Source organism: Urocitellus parryii, chromosome 11 (genome assembly GCF_045843805.1).
Source record: "Urocitellus parryii isolate mUroPar1 chromosome 11, mUroPar1.hap1, whole genome shotgun sequence".
NCBI lineage: Eukaryota > Metazoa > Chordata > Mammalia > Rodentia > Sciuridae > Urocitellus > Urocitellus parryii.
The window spans coordinates 43,177,137-43,190,361 of record NC_135541.1 but is presented as its reverse complement, the minus strand read 5'-3'; the positions used below and the strand labels follow the sequence as shown (position 1 = coordinate 43,190,361).

At 41.1% G+C, this 13,225-nt stretch overlaps 1 pseudogene; it reads right to left on the bottom strand.

Annotated features, from left to right (window-relative positions):
• Nucleotides 1-2,464: 2,464 nt before the first annotated feature.
• LOC113195619 (large ribosomal subunit protein eL32 pseudogene) overlaps nt 2,465-13,225 on the bottom strand; it is a 37,404-nt pseudogene continuing 26,643 nt past the window's right edge.

The following is a 13,225-nucleotide window of genomic DNA, read 5'->3' as shown; positions in this document are numbered from 1 at the left end:
ACTGCACCTTTCTAAGAAAAAGAAAAAACTTAATACAGTTTGCCAAGGGGAATTAAGTGTCATTGTCTTTTTCTTTCTTCTTCAATTTTTTTAAAATGGCTATTTGGATGTAGACAGGAAGGCTCAGAATCTTTTGTGAAAACAGAAAAAAAAAAAAGGAAAGAAAGAAAAATAAAAGAAAGGAAGAAAAAAGAAATCCCTCGCCTCCCCAGGGAGACATTTGAGGAATAGTCAAGCCGGAGGGAAGTTTGGATGCCAAGAAAACTGCATTCTGAGCTAGTCAGAATGTGGACAGGGTGGGCAAGATTTGGGCAGCTGCACAGCTACCGAGCAATTTCTATTCAAACCCACTCTGGCAGAGGGGAAATGTTCTTTCTTTCATTCTTTCAACACTCTTCTTTTTTTTTTTTTAAGGGAAGTTTAAAAAAAAAAGCCACAAAAGATCCAGAGACATATTGATGTCACCGAAAGGGGAGACCCAGGTCATAATCAAAAGTGGGTTTCAAGGAGCACCCCCTTACCCCACCCCCAACAAAAACAGCTTAGCTCTAAAAGGCAGCCTAGACAATGGATCAGATGCCAAACCATGTGAAGTGCCCAGAGGCAACTCTGAAACACCCGGCCCACCAGCGGGTGGAGGCTGCCAAGGAGCCAGATGCTGTAGCTTTAAAAATATCTTCGGCTGCTTGGCATCTGCAATTGCAGGCTGCTGTCTCCAAGAAGGAGCGGGCTAGCACTGGGACAGGCCGGGCAGGCGGCAGCAACTGTGCTGTAGATGTAACAGAGAGTGCCTCTAACCACGGGCTGCCCATTTGGCCTTGTTAAATCACCCCCAGCATATGGTGAGAGACATCTGCCCAGAATTTGGACCTCACAGACGGAAGAGGAGGGCTCAATAGAAGCATGCTGAGGCCCGGGAGGCTGCAGGGACCTGGGAGTCATTTCTGGAACCCGGGGCCTCATTTGACAGAGACTGAACTCTGAGAAAAAAGGCACAGGTTGGGGGTCATGAGACAGCATGTTGTCCACATGATTGGGAATGATGCTCCTATTTCTTTGAGCCTCTATTTATTTAACTGTGGAATGGGGTAAAATACATACCTTATGAGTTTGATATGAGGGTGGATAAAATAATATGGGTGACGGCCTCCAGTTTCATACATTTTAGTTAAATATCCTAATCTTCCGATTATAAAAGAAGGAAGCATCCTCTGACATTTACATTGTCAGGAAAAGATGCAGTGATTTCCTAATCCTATCTACCGAGGACTGGATGAAATTCACCTGCATGGGAACTGTACCGCTTCCCGATTGCTATTAAAATGTATCCTTGGGCTGGGGTTGTGGCTCAGTGGTAGAGTGCTTGCCTAGCATGTGTGAGGCACTGGGTTTGATCCTCAGCACCATATAAAAAATAAACAAAATAAAGGTATTGTGTCTCCATCTACAACTAAAAAAATTAAAAGAAAATGTATCCTCACTTCCAAGGTCAAAACTTTGCACAATGGAGAGTTTGTCCTGGTGGCAGATTTCTTTTTAGGGATGGCCAGGAGTTACACTGTGTATTTATTTGGGAGACCTATAAAAGGTGGGGCCGGTGTGGGAGGGGCAGGACTAGAAGGGGAGCCAGGACTTCCTTAGAAAACAGCCCATTTGCCTCTCAGAGCCATTTAACTCCCCTGTACTTCCTACCTCAACTCCAAATAGCAAAACTAGGGTTTACTTTCTTTCTTGTTTTGGTTTCCAGCTACTGGATTATCTTTGTACTATAAACTTCCCATTTTATGAAACCACCAATCAGCGAGTCCTTCTGTGAGGCATAGGTCCAGCCTGGAAGGCAGGAAATTAATGCAGATATCCTTGTGGACACTGGCCCTGCATACTTGAGGTAGCTGGAGGTATACCACTTTTATACCTAGCATATGACTATTTCATAAATATCACTAAAGATATTTTAAAGCATTTAAAATCTTTTCCAAATGAAATCCAAAGACTTTCCATTACAGTGGCATTACTGCTCTCTCTTCATATCAGTCTTCATTCCCACTGATCTCTGATCCCAACAGCCTCTGCTTGCCTTTTGGAGCCTCAGTGGTTCCAGATCGCATATGGAACACATGAGTTGGTTACTTCAAGAAGTGTCTTCCATCCTGTGGTCCCAAACTGAATGACTCTTAGGTTTTCTGCTGGGAATGCTAAGACTTTTTGCTGGAGATGAATAGGGAAGTAATGCAGGAAGACTCTTGCTTTAAGATTCCAAGGAAGGCAGAATGTAGGAACTGGGTGAGTTGCTGGGTCAAGCCATGACAATGCTATAGTTGAATTTTTAAATAAAAGTCAGTATGGCCTCCCCTGCTTTTTTGACAGTTTCTATGGTTTTATTTAAACACTAATGAAATGTGAACATGAGCCTTCTAAAATGAGAATTTGTAGAATTCTACAATGAGAATTTGTAGAATTTCTTCTACAAATAAAATGATTCTTTGCTGTGCAGCCTGACATTGGGATTGGTGACTGACGGGCCAGCTGAGCTGCTCTTTCCATAATGGCTTGGCAGTTATTGTAGGGAAGATCATAAGCAATCTGAGCACAGTAAGATTTGTTACACAACAACAGGAGTTCCAGCTCCTTGATGTTGTAGGCCAGAAACTTCCGGAAGCCACTGGGCAGCATATGTTTCCTTTTCTTGTTGCTCCCATAACCAATGTTGGGCATCAAGATCTGGCCCTGGAATCCTGTCTGCACCCTATTGCCAATAGCTCTGAGTTTCGGCTAGTTATGCTGAGATTTGACATATCAGACTGATGGGTGCTGGACGAACTTTTTGGTCCTCTTTTTGACAATCTTGGGCTTCACCATAAGAGGTCTGTGGGTGGCCTTAACACCGAGTAGGAGACAGCTGTCCTCTTTGTAGGGAGAGCTGAAGTAGGCTTTTATAGTACACGTTAAGCCTCTATATCATGTTTTCCATACTTAGCCATTAAAAGCATCCAGAGATGCTCCAGAAAGTCCTAAAAAGTTGTACTTACAGATATTTGGCCTTGAGTTATCTCCGACTGTCAATAAAGACTCAGTCTTTCTTGGCTTGCCACAGGTGGTAGGTGACAAGGCCATTAGAGCTTGGAGCAGACAGGGTTGTCTTGCCTTTACAGCATGAGAAAAAGAGCATCCCTGGCCTGGGAATGAGGGTCTCTGCAGGCAAGCCTTCACTCATCATCAAATAATACTTTTGGGCTATCCAGTTTCTCACTGGGATTGACAAGCGCAATGTGTTAAACAAGTTTGCTGAACTTCTGTCTTGCATCTATTATCCCCATAGTTTTTTTTTCAATATTCACCTGTGTTACTCAATATTTTACTTTAAGTCAATTCACTTTTTTTTTTTTTAGCTTTAGAAACCATTTAGGAGTAAGATAAAATGTGGATCATGATAGCAAATGGGAAAAACAATATTTAACACACATTTAAAGAAATATTTCATTAATAAAAAGTGTTTGTGGACCACTTAAAAGAAGCTTAACATGATCAATTTCAAAAGTCTAGGAGTAGATCAGTGCTTTTGGGGTTTTTTGTTGTTGTTGTTGTAGAAGATGTAGATATGAATTTCACTTTATAACATATTTTAACTGTTTTTTAAATTGAAATAAAAATCCATATTTTAATGTTAGTGTAAGTTTTGGGTTCCTTATGTCTGATTTTCACATTTCCCTTATAGAATATTCTTAAGTTTATGTGTATGTAGATATATGTGTATACATAACATATATACATATATACATGTATATGTACAGTGTACATATATATATAATGTTTATATTAGAGACCATCAACATAATTAATTGTTCAAACTGTTAAGCTAATAAATTTTGTATGAGCTCAGAAAATAACTTCAACAATCTCTGTCAATATATTTAATTAAAAATAATTTTCATCATATTTTTAATAGAGAAAAGAAGAAAGGGCCAACAATCCTGTGCCCCATAAAATCCCTTTGATGTTAAAAAAAATAACAATATGTCTGCATATATCTTCTAAGTTCCTGCAATATGTCATTGATTAGGAAGATTGTAGTCCTGCAGTGTGGTCATTCTAGAATTCCAACATTTAACCTAAAATTTTATGAGTGAGTTACAGATACCCCAGTAAACATCAGGCAAATAGCCCATAGGTTGCTTGACCAGTTCTTCTGTGACACTTTAATAATCAAATTCATTTTCCTGCGATTCATGAAGTCTGATCCGCACAAATTGTTCCTATAGACAAATTAGTGCAAGTTTGGGGCTCCTAATGTCTGAGTGTAATATATAACAAGAAATAGAGCCATCATAAGTATCATTACAGGTTCAACTTTGAAATGGAAATGTCTCACTCCCCTGCCTCTGAGCTTCTGGCCCCAATAAATGAAGAGTATCTTGAGATTATAAGTCAAGCTGTTAACAAAAAACAAACAAACAAAAAGCCTGCAGATGTTACCACTTTCACTACTTATCAGTGCAATCAATTTGCATGAGACAGGGCATTCAAAACAAAGTGCTGAAATAAAGACAATACTGAGGCTGATCTGTTGGCGAATATTATCCACAATTCCAACACCCAGTGTTGGAGTTAATCAGAATGAACTAATTTCTCTTTATGGTTGAACTTGAAAAAGTAGACATTATCAATTTAAAATTCTAAAAAAAAAAAAAGCTCAGTGGTAAAGCGCTTGCCTTGCATATGTGAGGCCCTGGGTTCAATCCTCAGCACCACATAAAAATAAATAAAGATACTGTGTGTTTATCTACAACTAAATAAATATAAAAAATTTTTCTTTAAAAAATTATCAATAAATTAGGAGCACACATATTATTCCACAATATCTGAAAACAAGTGGATCAGATCCTATTTAAAATGTTCATCCCACTCTAAAAAATAAAGCCCTTGTTTCCCCTTGGGCTGACAGCCTTAAAGTTGTGGCTGTGAAAAATAACAGGGAAGTGACAAGTAACATTTTCACAGAGCTTTGTAGATTCAAGAAGTGCTTTGATGTAAGGGAGGAGTATGAATTTCAGTCCTCAACTCTAACCTGGAGCTTTCTGTGCTGTTTTCTCTCAGTGTTATGAACTTCACTGCCTAGGCTCGCGGGCCCTTTGAATCATAATTTTGAACTGTCCTGCTACTCTATTTTACAATTATTGCTTCACATGATTGCCTCTGCCCCTGGATGGTGAACTTCTCAAAGGAACTGTGAAAGAAATGTGAAAGTAGACAGAATCAAAATGGAGTCGCTTATGTCAACCCTCACACACAAAAAAAGTAAATTAAGCCAGGAGGTTATGAAGGAAAGGTTCTCACACATGATTGCCTGATAGTAACTATCACAAAAGACTGCCAAACCACAAGCTTGCAGAGAGGCCACCGCAACCTTATATAAAAAGTACTTCTACAAGGACATCTGCCCAGCAACTGTCTGTTCAGCCTCAATTGACGCCACTATTGTAATTAATCATTGTGGCTGAGGATTATTGTTTCAAAATAGCTGATGTAATCCTCCTCATTTTGGCCTTTAAAAACTTCCTCTGGCCCCAACCTCTTTGAATATACCCATAGTTTACTCTGATGTGTGTATTCCCGCTGTAATGCTCTGCTGATCCAAAATAAATATCGTTATTCTTTGGAGAATCTCTAATTGCTTGTTTTTTAGATTGACAGAACAGACTATGTCTTGCTCATTTTTGTATTTTCAGTGCCGAGTCTAGTGCAGAGGTGCAGGGTATTTGCTTAATAAGTGTTGGATTCCTTGGGAGCCCATAAAAAGACTGAGCATTGGGTAATTTTTTTTTTCATCAGCTCAGCACATGCCTTCCTCATCAGTAATATTTATTAAGTAACAGCATATGTTGTCCTCATCAAGGAATATTTATTAAGCAACAAATTTGTGCATAAAATTTGGCAAGGTACCACTGCCTCTAACATCCATCTTCTTTCAGTCCTTCCGATCTCCAAGTTTGTGTGCTCATTAGCTTTCTTTGGGTTTGTTGCAAGAACTTTGAACTCTGATCAGCACACACCTGACCCACTCCTACCTGTAAGCCTCTGCTCATATGTTTCTCTCCACCTCATCATTTCTGCACACTCATTATCATCTGCACTTCAAGCCCTTCCTGATGGTCTCTTCTGGCACCGTTCTAGCGGGGCGGGGGTGGGGGGGAATGGAGGTCAGAAATACCATCTCCTGATATTCCCTAATGTGCTATGTTACCCCCCGCCCCCCATAGCTACTTATAAACAGGCTTTCTTTATTCTTGTAGATTTTCTCATTGAAGGAAGAATTTGTGTTGAATTTTATATCTATCAGAGCATTCAAACCACATAGTCAGTTTTGAAAAAAAAATTAGGTGAAAGACTAATTTTTGTGATGTTATAGCTCATTCTGTCTCTTCTGAAATAGCTTATAGTGACTCTTAGTCGCTGTCAGAATTGGAGCAAAATCCTAGAGTCTTGGATTGAGAGAACAAAAGGAAGGGATTCCTGTCTTTCATTGATTCGGACATACTCCTAGCTGCTTATTCCTGTGCAGGCTACTTAGCGTCTCCAACAGTCTTTCCAGATTAGTTTTGTAGTCATGCTTAAAAGCATATTTGAAGAATAAAATGAGATAATAGTTGTGAAGGCATTATTACAGGGCCTAGCTCATGGAAAGGTTGAATAAACTGTCATTACTTTACAATTGTTGTTGTTACTATGATTGCCAAATGATGCTGTAGAAAATCTTATAAAAATTGGAAATTAAAAGGCATGTGAGCGGAGGAAGAACGTTGCAGCTATTTTGTGGTTGTTGAATCAGTATCTGCCAATGGAGAACTCCCTGAGGGCCAGTTCTGTGTCAGATCTCTGCATCCTTAGCTCTTAGTTCAGTACTTGGTACAGAAAAGGATGCTTTAAAAGCCTTTTGGATGCAACCATATGCATTTGTTGATTGTGATAACAATAACCCTAGTATACTGAGTGATCACCAGATGAGTAGCCTTAGACTCTTTACAAAACCTCTCACTTAGACTACACCACATTTTTGTTAGAAATGAGCTACTCTCCTCTGGGTTTCCATGCCTGTAATCCCAGGGACTCAGGAGGCTGAGGCAGGAAGACGCAAGTTTAAGGCCAGCCTCAGCAACGTAGCGAGACCTTGTCTCAAAAATAAATAAACAAATAAATAAAAAGGGCTGAAGATGTAGCTCAGTGGTAAAGGGCCCCTGGACTCCACCTCCAGTACCAAATAAATAAAAGAAAAAAAAATGAACGGTTGTTCTATTTTGTTATTTTTTTTGTAGAGGCTGCATTACTCACTCTGGGTCACCCAACTAGGAGTCCAAGACTGAAGAATGCAGGATTATCTGATTCTAAAACCCAAGTTCTCAACCACTGCTAGGTACTGTGGTATGTCCCCACAGTGTTAGAAGGTTCATGCAGGGTTCTAGGCCCTGAACTAAGAAGCGGGTAGAGGTGAGGCGGTAGAAGAGGTGAGGCTGAAGAGGCAGCAGCTGTCAGTTGACTTTGGTAAGGAAATCCGGGTTGGGGTGGGAAGAAGAAAACCAAGGATCACCAAAAGAATTCGTGCTGGAGGCGGGCTGGCAAGCCTGATGGCCCAGCTTCTAGCCCTATCCACTTCCCAGCACCCCAGGTTGGTGGCGGTTTCCCCAGGCAGGTTTCTTAACAGGCCAACCACAGTCGGCCTGGGCAGGCTGCAAGGCAGACCCGAGGTGTAACAGCAGTGCTAATGGGAACTTGGCCCTGCCCCAAGCCGGTATGGAAAGAGGCTGTTGGCTCTTGTAAAAAAAAAAAAAAAAAAATCCTTGGTCCAGGCCATTTTTCCACAAAGAGAAATTCACCACCCCCCAAAGAAACGCCATTGCCTGCTCCCAGTGCCAAACTTGAGGAAAATCAAGTCGTGATTCTCCCCTGCCTGGGTGAAATGACAGATAGCAAAAGAGCTTTCAGTTTCCTCTACCCCAAAAAAGTCTGCCAGAGATATAAATATTTAAAAACAGGAGCTAGACTGAGAGGGTTCGCTTTCACGGTGTCTTCTTTGGCAGGCGCGATCCTCCCACCAGATATCATTTTATTCCGTGTAATGGAATGGCAGTTCTGGGTCGCACATCCCAACTTCTGACACGCTGAGTGGAAGGAAAAAAAAAAAAATGACTGTGACCCTCGTAAACTATTTTTGTAGTTTGAAACAGACACGGACCCTGGTTGTGAATGCCAGATCGAGCAGAGCTGTGACGGCTTTGCTCTTATTTTTTTTATTTTTTTTTCTCCTCCGGCTGTTTCCTTATTTTTATCTCCTGCTAAGAAGTCCTCTCTCAGATTTTGGCCAGTAGGATGACTCCCTTTCCTTGATACAGAGGAGGGGGTTCTCATTTATTTATTTATTTTACTTTTACATTAAAAAAAAAAAAAAGAAAATCCCCAAACCAAAAAACAACAACAAAAACACACCCCAACTGTTCTCATCTCAAAATGGTTGTTATGCAAGGAACAGTTCTATAAAAGAATGTAGTCCGCATCTCTTTGTTTCTCCCATACTGTGGTCCCCTAACCTGCAGATTCAGAAGACAATTCGAAGTTATTAACTCTCTTTCCGTATAGAGAAGTGGTTACAACCTCTGTGAAATTAAGTAGGTTCGAGCGTCCCAGTTGACCTTCACGATCTAGGCCTTCATAATTTTAGGTGGATTAGAGGAAACTAATGAGGATTTTGAAACAGGCTTTGGACTAAAACTCTCATCATGCAAATCCACTGAAAACCCCCATAACTTTAAAGCACAATTAACCTGATCCCCTGTCCTCCCCTTCCTGTCTCTGACTCACTTTATTTCCTCTTATTCTGTTTTTCTTAATCAAACCACAACAGCGGCATGGTGGATTTTTTTTTTTTGCTATTTTTCATTACATTCTGCAGCCCTTTTTCTTTCATTTCCTTCTCTCCCCCCGCCCCACCTTTTTGTTCTAAATTGCTCTGTCCTCAGAGTCTTTTTAAATGTGGTTTAGGACTCACAAGAGTTAATAGGCACAGGGGGAGGAACCCACTTGTTTTAAGCCTGGAGCCTGTCACCTTTTCTTGGCAATTACACTGCTAATGGCTGGGTCCCAAGCAAAGTGGCAAAGAATATCTCTTCTCACGTTCCCAACTCACAGTGCATCCCCAAATACCAGATGGTGTTTTTGGAATCCATTTCACTATGTTTGATATGACAATACTTTTGTATAATGTTAAATTATATATAACTATTGCAAATAGTTGAGATCAGAGCAACCAAGAAGCGAAAAATTAGACACGAGAAGGAAAGATAGAAACTAAAGACTGTGGACTTTCATCTGCCCCCCCCCCCTACCCTGTCCCCTTGGATTTTCTTTTAATCTGGAGAGGATTGGCAGGAGGGGTTGGGGTGTGGGATGGAGGGGGTGCAGCATGGGGGGGGAGCATGGGGGATGGGGAGGAGCAAAACGTATCGCTGCTGTGTCGTTGCGATGAAATAACACCGAATTGGGATCCTCTCCCTGCTGGAGTTTGGTACATATCACGAAAAACTTGCCAGACATTTCGCGAGCAGCATCATCTCCTTTCAATGGCCAAAAACCTCAAAATCAGTGAAAGAAGCCTGATAAAGCCCCACAACCAAACCCCTTTTTGGAAACCGTGTGTGTTTTTATTCTTTGTTGAGGGACATACAAATGAATTACCAGACCTGAAAACCTGAGTCACTGCCTTAGGAGTCATTAGAGGGACAGTGAATGAGAAAACAAATATCGACTCAAAACAGTACAAAGGAATTGGACAGAAGTAGTGCAGAGGCTTCCCCTGTTTGGGGGCACATGGATATACTAATTTTTTTTTTTCTAATGTCAGTAGATGGACCTGGACCCTTGCAGTAAAAACATCTCAAAGAGTGCTCCCTTGAAACACATGAGTAACACCCATTGAGCGGTATTCCTACCCCAGCTGGCCACATGGGGTAAACACATCTCCTTAATTTTAATTTTCTGGCTATTTGACAATAGGCAACCTCTGGTCCTCTTTCCTCAACCTTCAAACAGGCCTTATCTCCACATTGCAGGACTTATTGATTTCAGCCCAGAGCGAATGCATTACAGCCAAGTGATAAATTGCTTAAAATTATTCTTAAAAAAATGAAAATGCTGGAAACCTCTGGCGCTGCTTTTTGAATGGAGGGTGGGCAGGACAATTTCCAAACTGCATATATCAGATTCTTTCAGCCGACTGATTCCTTCTTCCTCAGTCACATTACCAACCTTCACAGCCCATCCTCAGAAGCAAGGGCTCACCCTATTCATGCCACTTGGGATTTACGTAGCAGATGAGCTTCCCCTCCACCACCAGTCCCTGCTTCATACCAGACCCCTTCTCTCAACATCTCACCCTCCCCCACTTGCCTCTCCCAGCATATAGCAGCACTGTCCTCCCCGGAAAGCTCCTACAGCTCCAGTGACTACTACATAATTAACAATAACTTGTAGCAATGCAATTTAAGAGTCCTTTTAATGGGCAGCGATGGTAGAATGTATAGCCCATCTTTCTTTGTCATCTGAGAAAAGCGGCCCCATGCAGAGCTGCTGGTTGCTGAGTGACGCTTTGTTGTCTGCACCAGACACAGTACCAGCTGCACTGGCAGGTAGCCGAAGTGCAAGGAGATAGCTGCCAAACTATGCTATACAAAGGGAGCCGTGCCAGAGAGAAAGGGACCTTTGCATGCAATGACCTCTGACCCCTGAGCCAGCATGGATCCCATATTCATCCCTTCCAGACAATTGCATCTTTCATTCCACCACAAACTATGATTAGAAAGGGACTGTTTGTGATTGGGGTTGGTTAGCTTATAAGTTCCCACCAATGGAGTTATTGCATTTTCCTTCCATTTTTAACAGTGACAATATTTTTCTTAATCTGGGGGTAAGAAGAGATAAGCAATTAAACAAGGGGAAATAAGAAAAGCAAAACAGTAACCCAGCCAGTGGTATGGGGCAGGGATTCAAGGAAAGTGAAAAGGGTTTAGATAATGACCATATGGCATTTAAAAAGTCAAACGGAAATTGAACTCTCACCTGATCAAGGGGAAGCTTCCCATAAGGAGACCAATGGAACTGTGCATTTTTAAGAAAATTGCTAGCATCCTCGACACTGCTATATAATACGTCTTTCTTTCTACCAGCAGAGCTTTTGTTTGGGCAACTTAGATTAATGAGAAACTAACAGCTTGTATTTGAATATGTCTTAGCAAGTTCACTTTTGTTCTTCTTTGAAAAACATCAGCGATCTTTGGAAAGTGGCTTTTATTTCGTATTTTAAAGCCATTCTACACCAGGACCTATGAAAAGAAGCCCACAGGCTCAAGTAAGGACCACCTGAAAGCCAGAGCAGCCTTTTTGAACCCCAGTCTTCACCGTCATCCAGTGGGCAGAGAAACTAGTTGTTAGCACTTTACACAAACACAGCTGCATACCACAGTGCACCTAGGAAACACTCTCACAGTGGCCAAAACATAAGGAACAGGGGTTTCCAATTCTACATCTTCCAGGAAAAAAAAAAAGAGTCTATGGTGTAGGTGGGGGTGTACTCTAAGAGCTTTTCCAGCAGCAGAGGCCTTTCTGGAATAATTCTTCTTTGATCTACTTCCCTATCAAAGGCCCTGTTCCTTGGAGGCAGGGGAAAGAAAAACAGGTACCTGCCCACCAGCTTGGAGGAGCTGCACCTGACTTTAGACTCCCACACGAAGCCGTCTGTTCTTTATTTTCACTCTGTATGAAGCTAATGGAATTTGCAGTTGATTAACCTCAAATCTGGAGAAGTGATCCAGTCTGGAACTGCAGCTGGCAGTGCTAAGGCTCCTTGTCCTTCCTAACTGAGTCAGACAGCAACAAGTGTTGCTCCCCAGAAGCAGAGGCCCAGAGACATGGGTATGAGAGGGAGCATCCCAGGGGTTCAGGGACAGCCAGTAGGAGCAGAGGCAGACCGTGGCTAGCATCTGAGCTCCCCAAATAAAATGCTGCTGTCTAGATGACAAATTAAAGCAGGAACCTGAGAGTGCATAAGAAGAAAAACATCCTTCTGTGTGGAGTCTCAGCTCTGTGGAGAGGCAAATGTGGTTAAAGCATGAATGTTGGGCTAGACTGCCTGACTTTGAACCCGGGCTCCCTTACCTACCAGCTGTGTGACTAAACAAATTACTGAACTTCTTTCTCTGTGCCTCCCTCTCCTCATCTATCAACTGGGAATAATTGTAGTTATTGAGGAATTGTAATGAGAGCTAAATGGATTGATATTTATAAAGTGCTTAAGAATTGTACTTGGCCAGTGTATGTGTGTATGTGTGTGTGTAAATAATAGCTTGTATTTTTTTTGTGTGTGTGTATCTCAAAATTTTTTCCTTAAAAATCCATGAACTTATTTTTAGGAAATATGCAAATATGTATTTTTCTATTAGAGTCATTAATTTTACTCATATTGCATTAAGAGAAGTTAGGTATCTTTTTATCAGCTTATAAACCTAAAAGACAACAATGATATAGGTATCTTGATATTCTGCTAGACTAAAAAAATTTACAAAACCAACTCTCATGTTAAAGCAGGGGTATAAGCAAGTTAAAGCCATAGGGTTGTTCTGTATTGTTCTGCCTCAGACAGTAAAGGTTGCTGTCGAATTTTCTGAGGGGAAGCTTCCACATATGGTATATTTAGTGCATGAAATGTGGCAGTTGGATTCCTGTGTGTTTTTTTTTAAATTGTCATATAAACAAATAATTCCAAACATATTTCTTCTTCGTGGATTTGTTTCTATTTTGCAAATTGTTTCAGGCATCAATAAACAGGATTACACAAATGTGCATACAACTGCAAAACTCATTTAGTTTAGCAAGTGCTTCTCACATATTCATTTACTCAACAATGCTACTTTCAAGTCATGTCAACATTACTCCATTTCTGCCTCATGACTAATACAGTGTTACTTAAACCCATTTCACATCTTACACCCAAGGAACACCACCAACCTTTTGGTGGGCACCACCTGGTTTCTAATTAAAATCAAATTAAGAAAGGAACCTTCTGCAGAAGTGCAGATTCTTCCCTAGCACTCTTACAGGCTGGTGTCCTTGGCCAGAGTCTACAACGTTATAACCACGAATGCGAAAGCTCATTATAGGGAAGAAGCAAGAAGTGAAAAGCACA